The sequence below is a fragment of the Zalophus californianus genome, chromosome 2 (assembly GCF_009762305.2).
Source record: "Zalophus californianus isolate mZalCal1 chromosome 2, mZalCal1.pri.v2, whole genome shotgun sequence".
In the NCBI taxonomy this organism is placed as follows: domain Eukaryota; kingdom Metazoa; phylum Chordata; class Mammalia; order Carnivora; family Otariidae; genus Zalophus; species Zalophus californianus.
The window spans coordinates 149036726-149058040 of record NC_045596.1 but is presented as its reverse complement, the minus strand read 5'-3'; the positions used below and the strand labels follow the sequence as shown (position 1 = coordinate 149058040).

The following is a 21315-nucleotide window of genomic DNA, read 5'->3' as shown; positions in this document are numbered from 1 at the left end:
TTACCTAAAATTACTTTCTTATTTGATTTCACCATTTTGTTTAGTTTTCCATTTTTATTTTTAAATATCTCATTTTTTTATGTTTAAAAATATTCTATGGGCTAAAACAGACAAAATCTCTACCTACTGTAATTAAACATTGTGTTCTAGCATAAGCCATGTATTTGAATAGAGATCAGAAAGCATAGATAAAAAACAAGTAGAAAATCTTGAGCTAAAGCAAATAATATAAAAAAAAATAGTAGAAGAGATCAGCAGAAGATTTCAGCAGATGTAATAAAGAATCAACACTTTGAAGATAGATGAATCTCACAAACTAAAGAAAAAAGAAAAATTTACCATGCCTCTCAGAAATAAGTGACCCACTATAAAGCAATGTCTTCATTTTTTTAATGTTTTCATTTTTTAGAAAATTGCCAACAGACAGCTGTTGAATATCATTTCTATTCACATCTCTCTTTCCACTTGAAATTTGTATAGATTCCAACTTACTAAGGATATTCTATATACATTCTTATATTTTGTATATTTTTATTCCATTTAAAATGTAGTAATCATAGTTGTTTTTTCTTTTTTTTATGTGTTCTTGTTCCACCATCTAGATCATACTTATAGTTCCTCCTTCTTTTCTTTCCTTCCTTTTTTCTTCTCTTAGAAATAAATCATGAATTGTGATTCTTAGCATGTATGATAATTTTATTGTGTGCAAGAATTGTGTATAAAACTATAGCAGCCTTAGGTGACTCCTCCAGGGTTTTATCTTATTCCTTTGTTAGAAGATAGGTTAATCATGGGTTGTGCCAGGTCAGAGGTGATCGGCTCTTAGTAAATCCTGGGCTAATTCTCCTTTCTTTATGTTGTTCAGGCTTGGGTTTGCTGGGCTTTGAACCGTGAGTTTATATGACTCTATTCTCACAGCTCTGAAGCTTATGAGTGGTCAGGCTCTATCACGGAGAGGTTCTCAACTCGGCTTCCAACGTTTTGCCACAGGCAACAACAAAATCAGATGAGTGTGTTATGGAGACTGAGAACATGTGCTTGAGATAAGCCTCCTTTCACTATGTCTTGTGTTCAAAATATAAAATGAATTTGCATATCTATACCTTTGAGAAATTTCAAAGAGGAGCTCACCAGCATCACACAGAGCTCTCAAATTAAGCAGTTGTGACTTGGGGAAATCCAATTGTGAATTAGAGGCCCTCAATGTCTAATGTTTAGAGTCTGTCTAACCCTGTGTAACTAAGAAACTGGGGATTTCTCTTTCCCTCAGCAGAGGTCCTCCACCTGGGCCAAGCCTAAGGCTCAATTCACACTTGCCATCAGCATATGCTCAGGAGAAAAGATGGTTGGCAAAATTCAGCCCTTTTCAGAATTATTTTACCCTGCTTGAAATTTTAGTTCATCTATTCCATATTACTTCTTCAGCTCTCTGATGTCCTTAAAATATGGTTCTTAAAATAAAATTGGGATTTCTAATTTTTTTTTCTTTGCAGAGGACATATGGTCTGCTAAGACTTAGATATCCTGTATGGAATTGTACATATCTTCTTTAACTTATTTTACAAGAGAATTTACCAAGGGTTGAGTGGCAAGTACCATTTTCCTCTCTTTTAAGTTTTGAAGTAATTCTATCTAAGTACAAAATATGTCCCCAAGATGGTAAAGCAGTGGCGTGGAAAATTCAAAAGCTTCTGATGTCAGACTCCTTCCAGTGTTCTCCATTATCCCAAGATCAGTACTGTATCAGTCAGAATTCAGGAACAACAAGCAAAGCCCTCCTCTGAGAAGCCATGCTTTCCTAAAAGGAAGTGTAGCTATTGCACTGAAGACTGGAGATCAAAGGGAAGAGGTGTGCTTATTGGAACCCACACCTTTGGAGTAGATCGCATGGATCTAAAACTCTGACCTCTGGGGAGAGGGTTGGCCAACATGCTGCTGAGCCTCAGGGATTTGGTGGAGTCTTCAGAGGCCTGGGGTCTAGAACTGCAAGGAAGGACACTTGATAATGGTACTAATATCTCTATTTCTTATAATTATCAGTTGGTTCTGAAAATTGCATTTGTACTATTTATATACACACACAGACATACACATTCTAAAATCTAATTATCATCTACCAACTTTGTATCATCTATATATCTATATAAATATTGTACCGAAAGAAAGTTACTGTTGATGTCAAGGTGAAAGTTGTTAATGAAGCAACACTGACATGTAGATCAATCAAAAAATTTCCCAGGTTTCCGGAGTCCCTCAAGTCCCCCCAGCTGACATATAGGGAGAAGACCGTCAAAAAAGAAATACAATTTGCGGGTTCCCATTCCCTGTGTGACAAAGTAGACTACAAAAAGGAAGGAGGTTTGTAAGTGAGAGACAGCAAATTAAACACACATGCACACACAGAAACCATCCATGAGGTGTGACTTTGCTTAGGAACATAAAGAGATTAATTCCATGAAAAATTAACCACTAAAATTGCCTAAAATAAGTAGAAACATGGTGGGAATTATATATTTTGTTAATTTTTAATGGTTAATATTTATGATCCCCTATGTTAAAAAAATCATGAAGATTTTGTTGGTGTGGTGGAGCTTTCTGTTTTGTTTCTCTAGTAAAGTTGGAACAAGTGGAACATTTTGCTCCTTTTTCTCATCTTTTTCTTCATTTCTTAGAAAAAGCAAAAGTAATAAACCACATAAGAAGCAAAACAGAATTATCTCAGGTAGTATCATGTAAAACTTCTTTTACATCTTGTTCTTCTTCTTGTGAGGGTCTGGCCACTATCTATACTACCTCCAAAACCTTCTTCTCCACAGTCAGCAGGATTCCACTCATCCTTGCAATGGCAGTCTGTTGTTGCACACCCTGTTCATATTGCAGGTCTCAGGTGAATAGCTCTTGCCAAATGTGACATAAGGATACACTTCCTTTGGATGCAAATACGCTCTGCACCACACTCTCTACCATCTATCACTGCACCAATATCAGGTATGAATATCCCAGCGTGGTAGTCTGTACCCCAGCAGGTGATGCCATTAAGGTGAGTAGAATGCACAGTAGAACGATCGCTCAGAAGGGCCCCCTGGATGGCTCAGTCAGTGAAGCCTCTGACTCTTGATTTCAGCTCAGGTCATAATCTCAGAGTTCTGGAATTGAGTCCAGCTTCAGGCTGCCCGCTCAGCAGGGAGTCTGCTTGTCTCCCTCCCCCTCTGCCCCTCCACCCACTTGCGTTTTCTCTTCTCTGAAAGAGAAATAAATAAATATTTATTAATATAAATACATAAATATTAAAGAAAAGAATGATCGCTCAGAAGAGGAATTTCTGTCACATTCTGACACTGAACCTTCCCACACAGGATATCTGATATGTTACATTGTACAGATGTAGGACCATTTACACCACAGTTACCCAAATGGTCACCTTGGATGTTCATTACTTATGGCAACTATGATTTGCACTCTTGGCCTCTTTGCCAAACATTCTCGTCACTGTTCATCACGAATGCTGCATCTCTTTTCATAGCAGTATCTATCTCCTGTGCATTCGACCCCAACTTGCACATACACATCTTCTGGACCCTGATAGATTTCCCATCGCACCACTCAGGAAGGTCATATTCATTTGTCTGTTCTCTACACAGGTCACCTGAAGGCATGACCTTGAGGTCTTTGCAACAAAACCTAAAAGCACAAGTAGCTCCAGGACTCAGAGTGCCGTTTGAGTGACAGCATGGATCTTTTGTACATGCATTTAAAGAACCACGGTCACACTCTTCTCCCTCTTCATCCACACGGCTCCCACAGTGTGTATACTTGAAGATTCTGTCTGGAGTTGTTGAAGTGTACAAATACTTTGTTTCTGCCAGTGTTCAGTACTTAGCATAATTGTGTTGCTGAGTTTAGTTGTTGTCACTCTCTGTGAAAACATTATGCACCTCTCATTCCCACATTTACAAGTGTCATCACCATGTAGCATACCCAGAGAATGACCCACCTCATGTGACACTGTAAATGCAAAATCATACAAGTTTTCTTGTATGAAACTAATGACTCCACAATTCAGAGTATATTACATTTTATTTAGACATAGGTCATGCCAATGTCAATACCATAAGCTTTCTTTACAAAAATAAATGCAAGATCAAGAGGCAAATGGGTGCCAAATCACTATTCTTCCATTTGCAAAATGCCACTAGGACAGATATAACGTTTTCAGTCAAAAATGGTTTTGTCAGGAGGAGGAGGCAAGATGGAGTAAGAGTAGAGGACCTCATTTCATCTGGTCCCTTGAATATAGCCGGATTATCTATCAAACCATTCTGAACCCCCATGAATTCAGCCTGAGATGTTAAGGAAATATATCTGGAAATCTACAAGCAGAAAAGCAACTGCTTTTTGAAAGGTAGGAAGTTCGAAGTTGTGAATCTGTGGGAAAATATCAGAAGATAAACAAAGGGGGGAGGGAGCCTCAATAAACCAGTACTGGAATGTGATATAAAACCAGAGCGCAAAATTGGAATCCTTAGAAATCCAGTCCAGTGAGACACTTCCCTTTCTGAGAGGGGCACAGGGGATGGAAAAGGCAGAATTCTTGGTGGGTCATTGTGATCCAGGATCCAGGAAAGAGTGGGGTGTCTGAACTAAAAGAGTGCCCAGGCAGTGGAGTGGAAAAACTGCTTATGGTCAGCGAGCCCAGGAGGGACTCTCAGCTCTGGTCACCATAAACCATGAGAGGGGCTGGTAGGGAGACTGCTCTTTGAGTGAGTACCTGGAAAAAGACTGGAACATCCCCTGGGAGGGACAAAATGTCTCCACCCACGACTGGGCAACAGCTCTCAGGGTGGCAGCGGCCCCAGAACGGACAGTAAGGCAGCACGAGCTGTGACCTGGGAGCAGGGGAGCAGGAGGCGGGCATGAGCCCACAAATGCTCACAGTCCCAAAGACACAAGCTGCAGAGAGGCACGGGTCTGGGGGACACCCCCTGGGGAAAATTGCAGTGGGTATGAACCACGGGAGTCTGCGAGGGTTGGCGCACAAGTGTAGATGGTTTGACCTGGAGAGTCTCTTGAAGAGGGTACCACAGTCTTTTGGCTCTGGGCTGGAGATCCAGTCATGGCCATTTTTGCTCTGACCCTCTGAAGAGGCACGGGAAGCCACCAGGGAACAAAAGCCACACAGAGGACCAGATTACATTAAGCCCATCCCCCTGACAAGGGGAGGGGCAACTCCGCCCAGGCAAAGCTACCCAAAAAGCAGCGCAGCAGTCCCCTCCTCCGGAAGACAGACTAGAAGAACAGGTGAGTGACAAGCGTATAGATCCCAGGAGACTGTCAGACTCCAGCACCAAGCGAAAACAGTATATTGAGCTCCAGGTGTTTCCTCATGACTCATTTATCCTTCAGTCTAAAATTTTCCATTTCTTTTTTATTTTTCTTTACATTTTTCCCTTTCAACCAGATACTTATTTTACCAGTTTGTGTTTTTAAGTTTCTTTTTAACTTTTATTTTTTCACATCTACATTTTAAAGATACATGTTTCACTCTGGTCCTTTTTTCTCTCTATTCAATTTTATTTTTCATATAAATATAAATTTTGCTCTTTGCAATTTTGGGATGTAGTGTCTTCTAACACACAGGCCAAAATTTAATCAGGAACATGTGGACCACCTTGCTTTGTCTACCCTGTGAAATTATAGTGTCTTTCCCCCCCCCCTTTTTTATATGCAGTTTTGTTGCATTTTGGCTATGTGTGCTTTTATGTGATGGCTTCAGATTTTTTTCTAGGATGCATTTTGCTTGGGTTGTGGTTGATATTTTGGACTCAGTTCATTTGCTTACCCATCCTTCTCTGGGCAGAATGACTAGAAGGAGGAACTCACAAGAAAAAAAAGAACCAGAGGCAATGTTCTCTGCCACAGAGCTAATCAATATGGATATAAATAAGATGTCAGAGATGGAATTCAGGATACCAATTTTAAAGTTAATAGCTAGGCTTGAAAAAAGCATAAATGACAATACAGACTCTGTATTGCAGCCAGCTGCAGAAATGAGATCTAATCAGGCCAAACTTAAAAATGCTATGAATGAGATGCAGTCTAAATTGTATGCTCTAACAGGTAAGATCAATGAGGCAGAAGAGAGAATAAGTGCTCTAGAGGACAGGCTGATGGAAAGGAAGGAAACTGAGGAAAAGAGAGAAAGACAACAAATAGCCCATGAAGAAAGGCTTCGAGAATTTAATGATGCCTTGAAATCAACCAATGTCCATATTATCAGGATCCAAGAGGGGGTGGAGAGAGAGAGAGAGGGTTAGAAGGTATTTTTGAGCAAATCATGGCTGAGAACTTCCCTAATCTGGGAAAGGAGCAAGCATATATGTCCAAAAGGCAGAGAGGACCCCTCCTACAATCAATAAAAATAGAGCAACACTCTGACATATAATAGTGAAGCTTGTAAATCTTAGAGCCAAAGAAGCTATCCTGAGAGCAGCTAGGGAGAGGAGGTTCTTTGCATATGGAAGGAGGAACATCAGAATAATATCAGACCTATCCACAGAAACCTGGGAAGGCAGAAAAGGCTGGCAAGTAATATTCAGAATACTAAATGGGAAGAACATGCTGCCATGAATACTTTATCCAGCAAGGCTGTCATTCAGAATGGAAGAAGAGATAAAGAGCTTCCAGGACAGATGGAAACTGAAAGAATATGTGACCACCAAGCCAGCCCTGCAAGAAATATTAAGATGCATTCTGTAAGCGAAGAGAGACCCCAAGAGTAACATAGACCAGAAAGTAACAGAAACAATCTACAGAAACAGAGACTTTACAGCCCATATAATGGCACTAAATTCATATCTTTCAATAGTTACTCTGAATGTAAATGGGCTGGATGCTCCAACCAGAAGACCTAGGGTATCAGATTGGATAAAAAAGCAAAAGCCATCCATATGCTGTCTATAGGAGACTCATTTTAGACCTGAAGGCACCTCCAGACTGAAAGTGAAGGGGTAGAGAACGATTTACCACACTAATGGACCTCAAAAGAAATCTGGGGTAACAATCCTCATATCAGACAAATTACATTTTAAATCAAAGATTGTAGTAAGAGATGTAGAGGGACACTATATCATACTTAAAGGCTCTATCCAAAAAAGATCTAAAAATTGCCAATATCTATGCCCCCAACTTGGGAGCAGCCAATTATATAAACCAATTAATAACCAAAGTGAAGAGATATATTGATAATAATACATTAATGGTAGAGAACTTTAACATCCCACTCACAGCAATAGACAAATCATCTAAGCAAAAGATCAACAAAGAAACAAGAGCTTTGAATGACACACTGGACCAGATGGACTTTGCAGGTATATACAGAACATTCCATCTTGAATCAACAGAATACTCATTTTTCTTGAGTGCACAGGGAACTTTCTCCAGAATAGATCACATACTGGGTCACAAATCAGGTCTCAAATGATAACAAAAGATTGCAATTATTCCCTGCAGTTTTTCAGACCACAATGCTTTAAACTGGAACTCAATCACAAGTGGAAATTTGGAAAGAACTCAGACAGTTGGAGGTTAAAGAGCATCCTACAAAAGGATGAATAGGTAAACTGGGAAATTAAAGAAGAGCTTAAAAATGTCATGGAAACAAATGAAAATGAAAACACATCGGTTCAAAACCTCTGGGATACAGCAAAGGCGGTCCTAAGAGGGAAGTACATAGGAATACAAGCCTTTCTCAAAAAATTAGAGAAGTCTCAAATACACAAGCTAACATTACACCTAAAGGTCTTGGAGAAAGAACAGCAAATAAAGCCTAAACCAAGCAGGAGAAGATAAATAAAGATTAGAGCAGAAATCAATGAAATAGAAACCAGAAGAACAGTAGAACCGATCAGAGATCTACAAGCTGGTTCTTTGAAAGAATTAATAAGATCTATAAACCTCTGGCAAGATTTATCCAAAACAACTTAGAGAAATCAGTTGCATTTCTATACACATTAACAGTAAAATATCTATATAAAGAAAAATATCCCATCTACAACAACATCAAAAACAATAAAATACCTAGGAATAAACTTAACCAAAGAAGTGAAAAGATCTGTGCAACAAAACTACAAGACATTGAGAAAAATCAAAGACACAAACAAATGAAAAGACATCTATGTTTATGAATCAGAAGAATTAATTTTGCTAAAATGTCCAACTATTTAAAGCCATCTATAGATTTAATGTAATCCCTAAAAAAATTCCAGTGACATTTTTCCCAGAAATAGAAAAAAAATCCTAAAATTTATATGGAACCACAAAATACCCAAAAGAGCCAATCCTGAAAAAAGAACGAAGCCAAAGGCATCACATTTCCTAATTTCAAACTATGTTATAAAGCTATAGTAAAACAGTATGGTACTGGTATAACAATACCACATCGACCAAAGGAATGGAGTAGACAGCCCAGAATTAAACCCCCACATACACATGGAACTGAGTTTTGACAAGGAAACCAAGAACAACCAATGGGAAAAAAAAGGTAGTCTCCTTAAGAAATGGTGCTAGGAAAACTGAATGAACATACAGAAAAATAAAAGTGGACCCTCTCTTACACTTACTCACAGGAGTTAACTCTAAATAAAGAGTTAGACACAGAGCTGATACCATAACACTCCTAGAAGAAACAGGGAAGAATCTCCTTAAAATTAGTCTTAGCAGTGACTTTTTGGATAGGATACCAAAAACACAAACAACAAAACCAAAACTCAACAAGGGGGACTATATCAAACTTAAAAGCATCTACACAGGCAAAGGTGAAAAGGCAACCTGCAAAATGGGAAAACATTTTTCAAGCCATATATCAAATAAAAAGGGATTAATATCCCAAATATATAAGAATGCATACAACTTAAAAACAAAACAAAATAAAAAAACAACCTGATTAAAAAGTTGTGCAAAGAGACGAAGGACATCCAAAGAAGACATCCATGGCCAATGGGTACAAACAGATGCTCAACATCACTTATCATCAAGGAAATGCAAGTCAAGCCACATGAGATATCGTCTCACACCTTTTAGAATGGTTATTATTAAGAAGATAAGAGATAAAGAGTGTTGGTAAGAATATGGAGAAAATGAAACCCTTACACAATGTTGGTGAAATGTAAGACAATACATGGAAGACAATATAGGGATTCCTCAAAAGTTAAAAATAGATCTACCAGGGCACCTAGGTGGCTCAGTCTTTAAGTGTCTGCCTTCGGCTCAGGTCATGATCTCAGGGTCCTGGGATTGAGCCCCACGTCGGGCTCCCTGCTCGGCAGGAAGTCTGCTTCTCCCTCTCTCACTCCCCCTGCTTCTGTTCCCTCTCTCATTCTCTCTGTCAACTAAATAAATAAAATCTTAAAAAAAAATAGATCTACCATATCATCAGCAATTCCATACCTGGGTATATACCCAAAGGAAATGAAAACAGAATATTGAAGACATACATGCATGCCTATGTTGATTGCAGTATTATTCACAAGAGCCAAAATACGGAAACAACCTAAATTTCTGCCAACAGATGAATGGATATCTATCATTTATCTATCTATCTATCATCTATCTATCTATCTATCTATCTATCTATCTATCTATCATCTATCTATCATCTATTTATCTATCATATATCTATATACTATTTAGCCATTAGAAAAAAAAAGAATCCTTCCATTTGTGACAACATGGATGGACCTTGAGGACATTATGCTAAGTAAGATAAGTCAGACAGACAAAGACAAATACTGTATGATATAATTTATATGTGGAAACTAAAAAAAGCCAAACTCATAAAAACAGAAAGTAATATATTGTTTACCAGGGCCAGGGGGCTAAAGGAATAGGAGAGATGTTTACCACTTACAACTAGTAGTAAATAAGAGCAGGAGACTAATGCACAGTAAAGTGAATACAGATAACAATATTGTATTATAATCATCAAACTGCTAAGAGATTAGATCTTAATTATTTCAACCACAAAAAAAATCATAATTATATGAGGTTATAAAGGTATTAACTATTGCTATAATACAATCATGTTATATAAATATATCAAATCAACAAATTATACACCTTAAATTTCCACGATGTTATATATCAAATATATTTTGATTAAAAAGGAAAGGAAAGGAAATCCAAGGTGCATGAAAGGGGGTTAGATCTCTGAATTCACCCAGTAATAAATGTAAGAACTATGATGACAGCTGATGATTCTCTGAGGAAAGTGAAACCTCTTCCTTAACCTACTAAGCCAACCCAACCAAATTCATTTCTTCTAACCACTGAAAGATATGGATTTGAGAGTACCTAAGATGGCATTTATATTTGCAATATCTATTATTATTATAAAAGTTTGATGAGCCAACTGATAATAAACACAATATTTTGGAGAAAAATAATGGGTGATTATTTACCTAGTTGAAGTAACAGTTTTAAGAGGAAAACAAATTAACATATAATATTAAATTGTTCTCAATTCAGTCTATTTGTATCTGAAGGCTGATTTGGAAGCTTCCCTACTTGGCCTAACAGATAACAGATACCACTCATTAGTTATTACTTTGTTACTGTCATCCCATAGTGTCATGGGACTGCTTGCTTTAGATTCCATCAAGTATTTAAATTTCATATACCAGCAAAAAGTTAATAGAATTTGGAAATTTATATAGCATTTTTATTGTGCCAAATAAGGCCCTTAAAAAACAATTTAAGATAAACAACCACTTGCCTTTCAAAAAAGAAAAAATTTTAACCATAGAACAATTTGAAGACATGCTGTCAGAATCAAGGAAGTTCTCCAAATGGAATAAATCCAGCATTATAAAAAAAAAGCATGAACATAAATTTAATAGGTAAATTGACTAGGTGGCAGTTAATTGCCAATCTGGGAAAACTGCATTTGCAGATTCGCTGGGGGTAAGCTATAGAAACAAGAATAGCTATGTAATCCTTAATAGTTTACCTGTGGAGCAGAGGGGAGGTTGGTAATGTCTGCCAGTTTGATATCTGCCAGTGTCTTCTTATTGCCCCTCTACCTTAGAAAGCCCATTCCAGATATATGCTTTTTCCCTCATTGGATTTCATTTTCTCTCCAGCTTCATCACAACTAGTTCTTTGAGGACCAACTTGGACCATGATGGTTTTCATCTCTGTAGTAATTCTCTAGGGATGCTGTAAAAAAAATTCCACAAAATGTGTCTTTTAACAGAAATTTTGTCTGAAAATTCTGTAGTCTACAAGTCCAAAATTATAGTGTCTGCAGGACCATCCACTCTCCAAAGGGACTAAGGAAGGATATATTCCAGGCTTCTCCCCTAGCATTGGGTTATTCCTTGGCTTGTGGCAGCATAATTCCAATCTTCACTGGTTCTCCCTCTGTCCAAAATGTATCTATTTAAGAAGACACCAATCATAGAGGATTAGGGACTCACTTTTCTCCAGTATAACTTCATCTTAACTTATTACATATGCAATGGCCCTATTTCCAAATAACATCACTTTCTGAGTTTACTGGAAGTTACAACTTCAACATATGAATTTTAGAGGTCATGTTTCAACACATTATAATCTCTTTGGCTTGATTTAATGCTGGATAGTGACACCTAATTACTTAGATATTAGACAGGGAGGAAAATGTAAATGTAAGAGAATATCAATATACATTATGAGGAAATTTTGAATAACCCAAATTTTCTATATGCTCTACTCCTAACTAGAAGAATAAGATCAAATCATTCATTTTGTCAACATTAATTATCTTTTTGTAACATATTATGTATTGCATCTTTGTACAGTTTTATTCAGGCATACAAAATTTATTATTCATTGCTATTGTCTGAATGTTTGTGTTCCCCCAAATAAATATTTGAAATCTTAACCCCCAAGGGCATTGGTATTAGTTGGTGAGGACTTTTGAAAGTAAGCTGGTCATGAGGATATAGCCATCATGAATAGGGGTAGTGCTCTTATAAAGGAGATCCCATAAAGCTCACTAGTGCCTTCTGCTATGTGAGGATATAAGAGAAATATGTGCTACAGAAAAGAGCCCTCACTCAGCCATACCGGCACCCTAAACTCTGACTTCCAGCCTCAGAACTGTAAGCAATAATTTCTGCTGTTTTTAAGCCACTCAGTCTGTCATATTTTGTTATAGCAGCCTAAATGAGTAAAGACAACTAATGTATAAATTTTATTGACTGATGTGTAAATACTTGAGAACTGTTCTATAATTTATGATTTTAGCCAGTGAGATTATATTTGTTTGTTGTATCTCTATATATTTTTGTTGTTGTTGTTGGGGTTCTATATTTGAAGTTTTTAAACTTATTTGAACATTAGTCACAAAAATTATTATCACATATCACAGTTTAGGAACTTTGGGCCAAGGTAAAATCCTCAAACACCAAGGTAAAGTTGAAGTCCACATATTTGGTTATTAAATATGAGCAACTGATGGGAATATTTTAAGTTCTTGGAAAAATTATTTGCTCATATAGAAAACACCTTTTCACTTGATAAAGCCATGAAGTACATTTGGTTAAGAAGCAAAAGATTTACATTAGGGAGATAAAAGTGTTTAGATGTGGTTATCAGTAGGAATCAGTTATATGTACGCAATTGGTCTTATTATGGAGAAAAAAATTAATCTGAAAGAATTAAACAAGTATGAAATAGTAGTATGTGGTGTCATGAGAACCATGACATAATTGAACTCTGATTTCTATGATTGGCTCCATGACCCTTTATTTTGTGATGTTTCCTAGGTTTCTTTGAGTACTGAGAAATATTAACTATCTGATAATTTTTATGGGCCCAGTGTCTACTCAAAGCATGTAGAGGTTTTGAATTGATATTTTAAAAAGATTTCAGGCTAGATAATAAACTGAAAAGATGGAATAAAATGACAAACATTACAGTTATTTAAGAATGGCAGGTTAGGAAATAAAAGATATTGTGTCTTAGTTTGGACTGTCATATATTACCATAGAAGGGGTGACTTTAGCATCAGACTTAATTCTCATAATTCTGGAACCTGGAAAGTCCACATCAAGGTGCCAGCTGATTTGATTCTTGATGAAGAATGTTTTCCTTGCTTACAGAAAGAGGATTATCTACTGGTTATTATCTCAGATGGTGAAGTGAGAAAGCTCTGGTAATCTTTCTCATTTTATAAAAGTCACTAAACCCAACATGGAAGCTCCACTCCAGTGACCTTACCTAAATGTGATTATTTTCCAAAGTCCACCTCTTAATACCATTACATTAGGATTTACAGCTTTAAGATGTGAATTTGGGGTGGATACAAACATTCAGTCAATAGTACATTTACTGAAAAAAGAATGGTTGACAAAGATGCAAGACTGAAATCAAAGGGAAAGATTTTGCTTGCAGCTTGTCAACATCAGGCAAGTTTTTTTTTTTTAATCGTGGAATTTTGTGATTTAGCAGTCTACTCACAGTCCTCTAGTTTGGGACACATTTTAGTGTGCCTCTACATTAGTCTCCAGAGGTACAAGATGTCCTAGTTTTATGATCGAAAGCATAATTATAAGAAGAAGCTCAAATTGATTAGTATATGTCCTGGTGTATAAAACAGTATTCTTGATCAAGAATATCTGGAATGATAATTTGAGACACAGTTCTACACTTGACATTTTTTAGTATTGCTTCCACTATATTTATTCTATCTCATAGTTACATATAATATGGAGTTGAATCCAGCAATGCATATCCCTTTTGGAAATGAAACTTCCTCCCTTGGGTGTATGCTATGAACAATAAACTAGTTTTCTGACAGTATCTGAAGACATGAGAATGAACAAATGTAGAATCCACCATAGGAGGTTTCAAGCCAAGAATTTGGTCTCTGTAAGAATTTCACAGAGCAATTATTACAGAGATTTTGAAGTATTCGATGTATTTTTTATTAGAGATAGTAAGAGACCACTAGGCCAAGGACAAGTTAGAATTTTTGAAATTTTATATAGTTTTGGGTTTAAAACACAGCAGGTCCTTTTTTTTAAATCTTCCCCGAACTGTATGAAATAAAGTCGGTCTTGAATTATCTTTTTAACAAGAGTTATTTCATATGTTCCCTTAAGTATGTTGACTATGAAATGAGATTCTTTTTAATCTCCAGAATGTATTAAAGGTATTCTTCAGGTGGAAAAAACACAATAATATTTTCTGAAGTGTGAGATAATATATAAAAATTTAGCCTTTGACAATGGAAAGTTTTAATTCAATTTGAAAATGTAACAATAAAATAAAACTTAAAACCTTTAAAATCATTTAAGCAACTGATTAAAAGTCATTTGTTACTGTGGAAATGACCACTGTGATAGAGATTTAGAGGCTTGCTTTACTCAATTTCTCAATTCACCTGGGTCATAAAAATTATACACAAAATTATATTGGATATCCAAACACTTTTGGGTGAACTCCTCGACATTATGCTTGAAATGTTCAAAATAATTTATTCTGGTTTGTTGTTGTTGTTGCATAATATTATTTGGACAATATTGACTATATGAGAGAGATTGATATGGCTGATATCAATTTAACTTATGAGGTCAGTGTGATGTCTTTTTAAAAATAATAATTTGTATTAAATGAATCACAGTAAACAATGGTTCTTATAACATTGTCTGTAAGTTAGTAAGAGCTTTTTTCCTTTTTACAATAAAAAAAGACTTTATTATAGACTTTAATCTAAACATTGAGTTACTTTGAACATTTGTTTTAGGGATAAGAATAGTCATGATTAACAGAATATTTATAACAAAGTGCCTAGAAAGCATTACTTCTTAAAAAACATACCTTGATTATGCTTGTGATAATGATAATATAATCAAATAATATCTTGACATATGAGAACTCTGGTGAAGCCAGAGTAATCTTTAGCATTGAATATCAACCAAATTAGAAAGATATGCATTGTATTTTAGTATGACCAGTCATGAGATTTACCTGTATTAAAAAGAACTAGTAGATATAACACGTAAATGTTACACAAATAAGCATTCATGCAGAAAAATATTTTTAGAAAATTAGTTGTTAGTTGAAAAGTTTTTTATTCTTTTTATCATTTAGTTGTAACTGGTAAAGAGAAAAAGGTGTTTAACTATTGGCCAAGAGCACTGTCAAGAAAGCTAATTGTCTTATAATGGTTCCTTAATTTTGAATAAGCCTCTCTAAAAATGTATTTTAGGCACAAATAGTTAGAAGGGGTTAGCATGTTGTAAATATCCGAAGCTATGTATTGTAAAGTTTGTATAGGAAAATAAAAAGCTCCTTTAACATGGAGACCAGGAGTATTAAATAAATAAAATATGGAAAATACTGAACAGATATAATTATATTAGTATCCTAAGGTTTCTAAGCTAAGCAAAAATAAAAACAAAAACAAAACCTTACCTATCAATAAGTTCTTTAAATATAAATGGGTGAAACTCTCCAATCAAAAAACATAAACTGGCTGAGTGGATCAAAATACAACATCCAACTATATCCTGCTTACAACAATCACTTTAGATTTAAGAACACACATAAGTTGAAAGTGAAGGGATAGAAAAAAGGGTTACCATGCAAATGGTAACTAAAAGAGAGCAGTGGTGACTATATTTATATCATACATACTCAAATATAGACTTTGAGTCAAAAACTGTTACGAGTGATAAAGAAATTCATTATATAATTCACATATAAAGCATATTTCCAAATCTGAAGGAAGAAATAGACAGCAATGCAGTAATAGCAGGAGACTTCAAAATCCTAGTTTCAATAATGTAAAGAAAATTAATAAGGAAATGGCATATTGAACACTATAGACCAAATGAACCTAAAAGACATGTGAAGAACATTCTATCCAACAGCAAACAGCTGAATATATATTCTTCTCACATACACATGGAACATCCTTCAAGCTAGGTCATATGTTAGGGCACAAAATAAGTCTGAATATATTTAAAAAGGATTGCCATCATATCAAGTATATTTTCTAACCACAATGAAATGACTAGAAATCAAGAACAGAAGGAAACTGGAAAAATTATGAATTGGAGGAAAATAAACAACACAATCCTGAACAATCAATAGACTTAGGAAAAATCAAAAGAGAAAAGCAAACAAAAAATACCAAACAAATGAAAACCAAAATACAAATACAGAATTTATGGAATGTAACAAAGACACTATCAAGAGGAAGGTTATAGAGGTAAGCAGTTAATTAAAAAAAGATAAATAAATCAATTTTATACCTCCAACAATATGGACAATTCTAGCCCAACATTAGCAGAAGGAAGTAAATAATGAGTAGAATAGCAATCACTGCAATAGAAGTAGAAAAAAATAAAAAAAACCGATGAAATTAAGAACTGCTTTTTTAAAGGTAGGCAAATTGGCAAACCCATAGCTAAATGAAGAAGGAAAAAATAAAAAAGACTCAAATAATTGAAATCAGGAATGAAGAGGAGACATTACATTTGATGCAACAGAAATAAAAAAGCTCATAAGCAAGTGCCATGAACAATTACACCCCAAGTTGGATAACCTAAAAAAAATGGATAAATTTTCAGAGAAGTATAACCTACCAAAGCCAAATGATGAAGAAATAGAAAATATGAAGAGAACAATAATAAATAACGAAATGGAACCAGTAAACAAAAACTTCCAAAGAAACCATTAGGACCAGATGGCTTTACTGGTGAATTCCACTAAACATTTAAGGGGTTAACGCAAATTCTTTCTCAAAATTGTCCAAAAACTTAAAAAAGAAGGAATACTTTCAAAGCTCAAATTATTAGGTCAGTTTATCTCTTCCTTCCAAATCTGTATACTTTTCATTTCTTTCTTGTTTTATTGGGTGAGGCTTCCAGTACAATGTTAAAAAGGAGTGTAGCAGGAGACATCCTTGCCTTGTTCCCAGTATTAATGACAAAGCTGCTAATTTTTCACTGTAAATATGATGTTAGCTCTATGGCTTTTCTCCAGATATTTTTATCAGGTTGAGGAAATACTGTTGTTTTTGCCTGAATATGTACAACAGGTTACTGATTTTCCTGGCTTAAGTTATATCATTAGCACTTCATTTCAAAATATCTCCACTTCTTGGCCAGACTGAGTTTCTAAAAACAGAGTCTAGATATTCCACGATATTTGTTGGTTGATTGAAAGTGGCAAGGTAAAATAAATAAAGGAATAAATAAAGGAAGTCAAGGAAAAATTTAAAGTTTAGTCCAACACAACTAAAATGATAAAGTGGCTACAATTTTAACTGAAAAAGGCTTGGGAAAAAATATGAGGAGGTTCAGTTTTGGACAGGCAAAATGTAAAGTACCCAATATGCACATCAATGTAGCTATGAACTGATGTGAGATAAGGACTGGGGGTATACCAATGGCCAACACACTGATGGCACTGATAGCCATCAGATCACAAAAGGAAGGAGCAAGAAAGACAAACTAGAGACTAGAAGAGGATCAAAAACTGGGACAAATTAATTACATAAATTATGAGTAAGGAGAGTAACCAGCTAAGAATATGCAGAAGGAGTGGTAAGAGGCAAACAAGGTGAGTTATTTGTCCATAACAAAAGTGACCAAAGTATTTCAAAAAGGAGAGACTGAACTACCCTGTTAAAATACCTAATAGGTCGGGCGCCTGGGTGGCTCAGTTGGTTAAGCGACTGCCTTCCGCTCACGTCATGATCCTGGAGTCCCGGGATCGAGTCCTGCGTCGGGCTCCCTGCTCCGCAGGGAGTCTGTTTCTCCCTCTGACCCTCTTCCCTCTCGTGCTTTCTATCTTTCATTCTCTCTCTCTCTCAAATAAATAAATAAAATCTTAAAAAATATATCTAATAGGTCAAGTATGATGAAGATTGAAAAGTGACTTTGATTTCACAGAGGAAAAATCATTGATGATATTGACAAGAACTGTTTCAGTGGCATGATCAAGGAGAAAGTATGACTGGAGTAAATCCAAGAGATATTAAGAAGAGAACTTAGAAACCATGTGTATAGAAAAAATATTTCAAAGAGCACAACTGCAGATAACAATAAAATACAGCTAGAGAGGAAAGGGAATTGGAAACAACGGAGGGTTTCCATAAGATAGGGAAAATACCAACATGGTTAATTACCTAATTGAGAGTGGGAAATGACTGAGGAAGAGACAGAGAATTGCTGGAATGGTATTCTTGAATAAACAAGCAGGACTGAAATCGAACGTGAACTCGAAAGATTAGCTTTATATATGAGCACGATCACTTCTATAATTTCAGAAGGAAAGGTAGAGTTATTCGTTATAGATATTAATAGATGGTGTTGGGAGTATCCTTTGATGGTTTGTTTCTCCTGGTGAAAGTGATCTTAATGTACAGTTATCCCTATAGATATAGATAATAGATATAGATAAAAATGCAGATAAATGGTGACAGATGATAAATAGATGATAGATATAGATAGATGATAGATGATAGAGAGAGATGATAGATAGATGACAGATAGATAGATAGATGATAGATGATAGATATAGATGATAGATAGATAGATAGATAGATAGATAGATAGATAGATAGATACATGAGAGATGATAGATGATAGGTAGATAGTTAGATGATAGATGGATAGATGATAGATAGAAAGATAGATGATAGATATAGATAGATAGATGATAAATAAATATAGATAGATGATAGATAGATAGATAGATAGATGATAGATAGATAGATGATAGTTATAACAAATACTCAGGTTAATGTAGACTATTTTCAAGCAACTCAGTAGGCTTCCCCATTCCTTCTCATATTGAGTACCTAATACTGCAAAAGTAATCACAATTTGAAACTATTACAGTGGATGAATTCTGCTTAACTTGGAACTTAACATAAATGGAATCACACAGTATGTATTCTTTTTGTCTGACTTTTTCACTTTTCATTATGTCTATAAGATTTATTCATGTTATTATGTATACTTAACTCTCTCGGTTGTTCATGTTTTATTTTATGATAGTTGCACAGAATTCCATTGTGCAATATTACATATTATTTATCCATCCTAGAGTAGAATTTGGGTTATTTCCAGTTTGTGACAATTTTATTTTATTTATTTTTTAAAAAGATTTTATCTAGGGGCGCCTGGGTGGCTCAGTCATTAAATGTCGGCCTTTGGCTCAGGTCATGATCCCAGGGTCCTGGGATCGAGCCCCGCATCGGGCTCCCTGCTCCACGGGAAGCCTGCTTCTCCCTCTCCTGCTCCCCCTGCTTGTGTTCCCTCTCTCTCTGTCTCTCTCTCTGTCAAATAAATAAATAAAATCTTTTAAAAATAAATAATAAAAATAAACAAAATAAAATAAAAATATTTTATCTATTCATTTATCTGAGAGAGAGAGAAAAGAGAGAGCGAGCACTAGTGGGGGAGGAGCAAAGGGAGAGGGACAAGCAAACTCCACACTGAGCATGGAGCCTGATGTGGGGATCTATTTCACAACCCAGAGACCATGATCTGAGCTGAAATCAAGAGTCAGACACTTAACTGACTGAGCCACCCAGGCACCCCATGACAATTTTAATTAAAGTTTCTAGGAACGTTCTTGTGTTTTTGATCCACATAAGCACTCCTTGATGTCTGTAAATGCAGTAAATCTTAGAATATATTCATTGGGATTTTAAAAGTTCTATGAATCATCTCCATCCCCTCCAGTATTGTTAATTGCTGCCACTTTGGTCCTTCTCTTTTTATGTGAAGATTTTCTCATATGTTTGATCATACTCAGTTGGGTGTCTGTTTATAAATAAAGAACATTGATTCAATGTAGGTAATTTTGTTGATCTTTTCAGAGAAACAGCTTCTGGTTTCATTTATCTGTTCTATTGTGTTTTTTTTGTTTGTTTTTTAGTTTTTCTATTATTTATTTCTGCTCTAATCTTTCCTTCCTCTAATCTCTTTCCTTCCTTCTGCTGGTTTTGGGTTTTGATTGTTCTTTTTCTAGCTCCTTTGAGTGTAAGTTTAGGTTGTTTATCTGAAATATTTCTTGCTTCTTGAGGTAGACCTGTATTGCTATAAAAATCCCTCTTAGGACTGCTTTTGCTGCATCCCAAACATTTTGAACCATTTTATTTTCACTGTCATTTGTTTCCATGTAATTTTTTTTCTTCTTTGACCCACTCATTGTTTAGGAGCATGTTATTTAAAGTCAATTTGTCCAGTATAAGTATTGCTACTCTGGCTTTCTTTTGACATCCACTTGCATGATAGATGTTTCTCATCCACTCACTTTCAATCTGCAGATGTCTTTAGGTCTGAAATGAGTCTCTTGTGGGCAGCATATAGATGGGTCTTGTTTTTTTATCCATTCCATCACCCTATATCTTTTGATTAGAACATTTAGTCCATTTATTTTCAAAGTAATTACTGATAGATACATATTTATTGCATTTTATTACTTGTTTTGTGGTTGTTTTTGTGGTTTCTCTCTGATCCCTTTTTCTCTTGCTCTCTTTCATAGTTTGTTGGCTCTCTTTAGTGATATACTTGGATTTTTTCTCTTTATTGTTGCATATCTATTACTGATTTTTGATTTGTGGTTACCATTAGATTTGTATACAACATTTTCTTCATATAGCAGACTATATGAAGTTGATGGTCAATTAATTTTGCACCCATTCTTTATTCCTCCTCCCACACCCCCAACACACACGTTTTAGGTCTATGGTGTCAATTTTACATCCTTTTATTCTGTGAATCCCTTGACTGATATTTACAGAAATGCTTATTTTTACTTTTTCTTATGTTTCCTACTTTTCATACTCTCACTTATGGTCTTTCCATTCCACTCAGAGTCCCCTTTAATATTTCTTGTAGGGCTCATTTAGTGGTCATGAACTCCTTTGGTTTTTATTTGTCTGAGAAACTCTATCTCTTCTATTCTGAATGCTAGCTCTTCCAGATAGAATATTATTGGCTGCATATTTTCCCCTTTTAACACTTTGAATATATCATGCCACTTTCTTCTGGCCTACAACGTTTCTTTCTTTTTTTTTAAGATTTTATTTATTTATTCATGAAAGACAGAGAGAGAGAGAGAGAGAGAGGCAGAGGGAGAAGCAGGCTCCCAAGGAGCAGGGAGCCCGACGCGGGACTCGATCCCAGGACCCTGGGACCATGACCTGAGCCGAAGGCAGACGCTCAATCATCTGACCCACCCAGGCGCCCAGGCCTGCAACGTTTCTGATGAAAAATCTGCTGATAGCTTTATGGGTTTCCCTTGTATGTG

At 35.7% G+C, this 21315-nt stretch overlaps 1 long non-coding RNA gene across 1 annotated transcript in view; it reads right to left on the bottom strand.

Annotated features, from left to right (window-relative positions):
* Nucleotides 1-21315, bottom strand: part of LOC113925223 — a 51665-nt gene that overhangs the window by 16466 nt on the left and 13884 nt on the right. Inside the window, exon 2 of the long non-coding RNA XR_003520949.1 lies at nucleotides 11003-11211. This is a non-coding gene — a long non-coding RNA (uncharacterized LOC113925223). The remainder of the gene's footprint in view (nucleotides 1-11002; nucleotides 11212-21315) is intronic.